Source organism: Triticum dicoccoides, chromosome 2B (genome assembly GCF_002162155.2).
Source record: "Triticum dicoccoides isolate Atlit2015 ecotype Zavitan chromosome 2B, WEW_v2.0, whole genome shotgun sequence".
NCBI classification, from domain to species: domain Eukaryota; kingdom Viridiplantae; phylum Streptophyta; class Magnoliopsida; order Poales; family Poaceae; genus Triticum; species Triticum dicoccoides.
Genome location: NC_041383.1, coordinates 758,075,956 through 758,082,813, shown reverse-complemented (window position 1 = coordinate 758,082,813; position 6,858 = coordinate 758,075,956).

Genomic DNA, 6,858 nt, shown 5'->3' with positions numbered 1-6,858 from the left:
TCAGCAGGACCCCCGTTTCGACCGTAGGAGGTCCGTTTCCTCTGTTTTGCGATACGCCACACCCCTCCCGATCAACAGGACCCCCGTTTCGACCGTAGGAGGTCCATTTCCTCCATTGTGCGGTTGGCCAGGCCTCGTTTCCATCGCCTGTTCCGTCCAAGCCGGTTGGCTCCCACGTGTTCCGTTGCCTCCCGATGAACACGACGCATTCTGTTGCATCCCGATGAACACGACGCATTCCGTTGCCTCCCGATGAACATGAGCATTCCGTTGCCTCCCGATGAACATGAGCATTCCGTTGCCTCCCCACGTGGGTCCCAGCAGTCAGGGGGGAAACATTTTTTTTTCGAAATACGGTGGCCTGTCCGGTGGGTCCCCACTGTCAGGTGGAGGAATAATTATTTTTCACGTAATAAGGAGGCACTTCCTTGCTGCAGCCGTGGACCCAGCTGTCAGCCTCTCCACATACAGTCCACGTCCGATGGAAATCGTTCCTTGACCACGTTGACCACGCCGCGCCGAGAGCACCAGGGCGATGGACGACGACGAGTCCTAGGAAGGGGACGACGGGGAGCCAGGGAAGACGCGTCAGTGGAAGCCCGCGCCGAGAGGAGTACGAGGGTTCACTAGTTCGCCTGTGGTGTGAGGCTGCCGTTGCCGCAGGGCCTGGCCAACGGTGGGAATAGTAGGGGCGGTGAGGCCTCTACGGTAGCACATCCGGCCACGGGAGGTAGGAGCATGCGGCACGACCGGTGCTGCTTTGGGCAGCTGGAGCAAGAAGACCAGAGGTTGAAGAAGCACTACGGCCGTTGGATGGACATCGTACGGTCAGTCGAGCTAGAATCGTGCATATTGACTAAGTTGAAAAAGCCTTCGTCCCCGTCAACTTAGTTGGCCCACTATACTGGGTCCCAGCTAGCAGGGGGAGTATTCTTTTTTTGGGCGTAATAAGGAGGCACTTCCTTGCGTGCGAAGATATAGCTGGTGGGTCCAAGCTGTCAGCGACAATAACGTTTTTTGTGAGATACAGAGGCCCTTTTGGTGGGTCCTAGATGTCAGGTGGAGGAATCATTATTTTGCACGTAATAAGGAGGCATTTCCTTGCGTGCGGCCGTGGACCCAGCTGTCAGCCTCTCCACGTACAGTCCACTTCCGATGGATGTCGTTCATTCACCATGTTGACCAGGCTGCGCCAAGAGCACCAGGGCAGTGGAAGACGGCGAGGCCTAGGAAGGGAACGACACGGAGCCAGGGAATACTCGGCTATTATTTCCCACATGGAGGAGTACGACGGTTTACTGGTTCGTCTGCCGTCGCCGGAGAATAACAGCATGTGTGGGACTGAGGGTGAGTAGAGGGATAGCTAGGCCAGCGATGGGAGTACGGTGGGGCATTGAGGCCTGCGCTGCAGCACACAGCCGGCCGCGGGGAGGAGGGAGCAGGCAGTCCCGCCGGTGCTTGTTTGAGCGGCTGGAGTAGGAAGAGCAGAGATTGAAGAAGCATGATGGCCGTTGGATGGACATCCAACAGTATACAGGCCATCTGTGGAAAGCCTCTAATCTGTGGAAAACAACATACAACCCATCTGCCATTATTTCAAATAGTTTACAGCCCATTTGCTAATTCTTACGGGTTTTTTGGATCCCATATCCTTTTTGTTAGCATTACAGCCCATATTGTGGCCACGGTTAAAAAATTATACGAAATTTTGCATATGTTGGTGCGGTCTGAACTGTTTTTAATCCCAAAATTTCGAGTCACATTCAGACTGATTTTAAAAATAAATGTATATCAATATAAAATCCAATAAATTGTCCACGCATAAAAATCGATGCAATTTAAAATCTCGCAATGAAAAAAAGATATTTGAAACTAATTGTCGGTTTGATGTGTTTTAAAAATGTACAACCCATTTCTCATTACTGATAGGCCATTTTCTCGGCCAGCCGAATGAAGCTCTCCTCGTCTAGCCCAAAAGGCCTGATAAAGTGACTTACTTGGCAAATCATAAAAAAACTGAGCTAGCCATTTTCAAAAAGAAAAAAAACTACTGGTCTGGTCTGTGGTAAACATAAAAGAAAAGGCTGTCTAGACAGGCCAGTGTGTCCCGCACAGCCCAGTTGACATCCTGCTTCCGTCTCAAAAACATATTAGATAAATGCCACTCCAATTATGGCAATTCATAAAAATGCCACTGCAATTTCCAAACTTTGAAAAATGCCACTACAATTTTTGCAAACTTTGAAAAACGCCACTGCAGTTTGCAAACTTTGAAAAATGCCACTCCAGACTTCAAAAAATGCCACTAGAAATGTCATGAAATGGCATTTTTCAAAGTTGTGAAATTGCAGTGGCATTTCTCGGAGGCATTTATCAAATTAACCCAAAACAAAAATAACTGGGCGAGCTGCTGGGTCCCTGGTGTCAGCCGCTCGTTGTGTAATTCTCTCATTTATTGACTACGTTGACAATGGCATGGGACCCAGATGTCAGAAATCCACTAGGAGGAGCCATTTTTATTGGCTTGAGATAAGGAGGCACTTGCTTGCGTACTGCCATGACCTTGGCGGGTCCCTGCTGTCATTCTCTCCACGTACAATCATCTCCTGATTGTGTACGCGTCAACTTGCTAGGCCCACAAGTCAGCCTCTAAACCCGTGGAGGACAAATACAACCCATTTAAAAAAATAATAACCCATTCCATACGTTCAAACAGAAATTTCAACATTCAGAGCAAAGTAACAGGTCTGATCCACATATAGAGTACTGAACTTCCACGTTGACAACCATCATAGCCAAGTTAACTATCTACTCCCACTAGACAAGTACTAAATTACTCTTAGCTAACTAGACGATGCCGGCAGTACACGCTAAACGCCGGCACCGGCGTCCTGCGCCTCGCCTCAGACTTACCAGAGGTGAGATAGAACGCGTTGCTCGTGCGCGTTGGCCCTTTCCATGCCGGCGTGGTCCACCGAAGCTTCGGCTTCCAAGCGGGAACCCAGATAGTATGAAGTAAGCACATGTTGTGATGAATCTAACGATCGTTCCAGATGTAAATGTTTTTCTCCACATATACCTAGTCAAACTTTTATGAGGTTTGACTTTTCAAAACATCCTTATGCTTATGGATGTGACAGAGTCCCTTACGAGAGAGAGAGAGAGAGAGAGAGAGAGAGAGAGTGAAAAAATGTGTGTGCGTGTGTGAAAGAGACATGGACAACACACAATAAAAGTGGAGAAAAAGCATGCATGTCTTATGCAAACATATCACACATGCATCTTCGACAACGGAGGCAAGGTGAGGAGATAGTGTGTGGTTGTTTTGAACCGAGAGAGGAAGACCCCTAGCACGTGGCCAAGAGGGGTCTGAAAAACAAGGGAGAGAGGTCAAGAGAGACGTACGGAGAAAATGCAGACATGGGGAGGAGAGAGTATATGTTTGTCATAGAGAGATCCCCTGGAGATCGTGATGGGACTACATGGGTGGGAGATCGAGTGACAAGGCGTGTGCGCGATAGAAGATGCCCCGAGAGATATCGAGATAGACGTATGGATGGAAGGAGACAATACGTGTGTTCCTGATGGCTAGTAAGAGATAATCATACTTAGGAGGGGGGGGGGAGTGCTTGCGCCTATGGCCCTGTTTGGATACTCTAACTCAGTTAGAGGTTAGAGTTAGATTCTAACCCTGACCTAACTCTAAGTAAAGAGGTGTTTGGATGGCAGGGTTAGATGGAGCGCAGATACGGCGAGGCACCTTCACGGGCGGTGCGAGAGGGAGGGAGGGAGAGGACGAGAAGCTTCGAGGAAGTGGGGAGGGATCTGCTGCGGGGAGAGCGAGAGAAAAAAGTGTTTATTAGTGGTCCCGAGAAGAACTAACCCAAATAAGCACCTCTTGGATGGGTTAGTTTTTTTGGATGGGTTAGATGCATCTAACCTAAACTAACCCTCCTGTTTGGATCTTTTTGGGTTAGTTGACTCCAAACTAACCCAAACTAACTCTAACCTATGGATCCAAACAAAGCCTATGATGGAGTGAGGGATTATGGTACTGAGGGGGGTGCGTGTCACATGGAGAGAGAAAAAGGGCGGAGAGTGTTGGCTGGGTCTATATGTATAGTGCGAGCGAGACATGTGTATGTGTGAACCAGGGAGATATAAGGCCCGTTTGGCTTGCGTCGTGAGCATCTTTTGCGTGGCCTGGGGTTGTGGCTGGATTTCATGCACACTTGTTTGGTTGCTTCCCTGTGAAAAAGAAAGCCCGCCTGGGCTGGGTTCCCTTGCACTTTAATTAGCCTGGCTGAACTCCAGCACTGCAAGTAGCCTGGCCCAAGTGACCGATTTTGAACGCCTGGCCGTGCCTGGTCGTGCGGCCACGAGGCTAACAGCAACATGGATGGATATTAGCATTAAATAATTGATGCATGGATTGATTGATGGGACGTTGATGCTTTGCCTGGCCCAGACATGAACCAAACGCTTCAGCACCACACAAGCCTGGCCAGGCAGAAATATTTTACATCTCACGTCCACACCAGGCAATACCGACCATCAAGGCATGAGGGTCAGGTCACGAACCAAACTGACCAATAAAGTTTGAGAGAGATTGAGGAGCCCCGATAAGGCTGAGTGGTGCGTCAGATAGCTGAGAGGGGGAAAGAGATATTCCATCCGCTCGATAATGCAGTGCATGTGAATTTTTTAGAAGTCAAACTTTGGAAACTTTGATCAGGTTTACGCAAATGTTATTTATATCTACAATACCAAAGATACATCATACAAAACTACATCTCATGGTGAATCTAATGGTATATGTTTATCGTACTAGATGTAATTCTTTTTCTCCACGTACATGGTCAAACTTTGTGATGTTTAACTTTTCAATAAATCTATGTGCTATGGACGGAGGTGAGTGCCTCAGTCGAGACAGGTCAAGTGCGTGTGAAGGAGAATGAGTAAGTGTGCAAAAAGAGTATGTGTGTGAAAGAGAAAGTGACAACAAACGATAAATTAGAGAGAGTGTGTGTTTTTTCGTTTCTTATGTGAACATATCACGCATGCATCTCCGAGATGGAAAAGCGAGGCGAGGAGATACACGAAGATAGCTAGTGTGTGATTGTTTGCAACAGAGAGAGACACCCCTGTAGCACATGTCCAATAGAGGTCTGGCCAACAAGGAAAAAATGTCGAGAGGGACACATGGATGGCATGGATGCATGGGGAGGGAGAGAGGGTGTGTTTGTGATAGAGAGATCCCCTCGAGATCGTGAGGGGACTATATGGGTGGGAGATCGAGGGAGTGCGTGCGCGATAGAAAGATACCCCGAGAGAAATCGAGATAGACCATGCACATGTTTGTGATGGAGACTAAGATTAGCTAGTCATATACATATACGGGGGACTGCGTGTGCCTACAATTGAGTGAGAGACCATCATACTTGGCTAGCTGAGCATGAGATTGTGTGTGCGCGCGTGTGAGCTGGAGAGAGAACGGTGGAGAGAGATAGAGTTTTAGATGGGCCTATCGAGTGCGAGTGAGATATGCATGTGTATGTGTGACCCAGGTGGATGGAGAGTTTGAGAGAGGGGGGAAGAGCTCCGAGACGACATAGTGCCACGTGAGAGAGTTATGGGCAAAGAGCCAAGGAATTTGTGCGCGTACGATGAGTGCACCCAAGATATCTAGCTTGGACTAGCTAGAGTATCATACATAGTGTGCGAGAGAGACCTATAGATGGTGTATATATGAATGCGGACTAGAAAGACCCCCCCACACACACACACATAGACAGAGATAAAGGGAGAGGGACCAACAAGGTTTTTGTGTCGGATGCGTGCGACAGAATTGAAGATTGTCGGCGAGAGAGAGTGAGAGAGAGAGAGAGAGAGAGAGAGAGAGAGAACAGGAGTCCGGGAGAGGGGGAGGTCACGTTTTATGCATCAAATACTGATATAAACTTGCATTCAAATATTTAAATTGGAGACCATGTTGTCTGGAATCCACAAATGAACGGATATATGCGTATATCAAACAAGTTCATTAATTTGACTTTCAACATGTTCATGGAGTACTATAATACTGTACAACATGCTACTCGATTGAGGTGTTCAATTTTGGATTTAGTTCACTATTTTGACCTACTGAACGAGCTAGTTCATTGAATCGAGATATTTCATTTTGGATTTGATTCGTGTTTTTGAGTGGGTCAACTATTTGTCATATAGTAAATCGCTAGAAATGAGCATGTAAAAACACATTACTCCCGAGCATCATCTCTCCATCTAAAAAAGAAGTGGCAAGCTAATATTTCAAAATTTGATTCAAATCGACTTGGTAAGGTAGACGTGGATGCTCGTTCTCCAAAAATTTGAACGAACCATTAAACATCCTCTCTGCTCGGTGGAATTCGCCCGAGCAAATAAATGGGAGACGCGAAATTACTGTCCTATGTGGGACACGCATCAATTGGCCCGTTGTACATCGAGGGTAGGTTCGTACCTTCATCCAAGCGCGCCTTCTCCTCGGCCGAAATGACATGTGCCGAATAATTCATAAACCATGGTCGGCAAAACACGCTCTCCTCGCCCGAAATAGCTCGCGCCCACTATTTCAAAACACGCTCTCCTTGCCCGAATTTGCTCGCGCCCACTATAGTTCAAAACACGCCTCCTCACCCGAAATCGCTGCTGCCCACTATTTGGGGAGAAGCAAAGTTACTCTACTATCCCTGACCCTCAGTACACAGACCAAAGCTGAGAAGCCGATAGGCAAGGGTAGAACTGTAACTCCCCCTCACATTTCAGACAAATGCGTCCGTAAGACATGGTTCCACTCCCCTCCCAATCCCCCCCCCC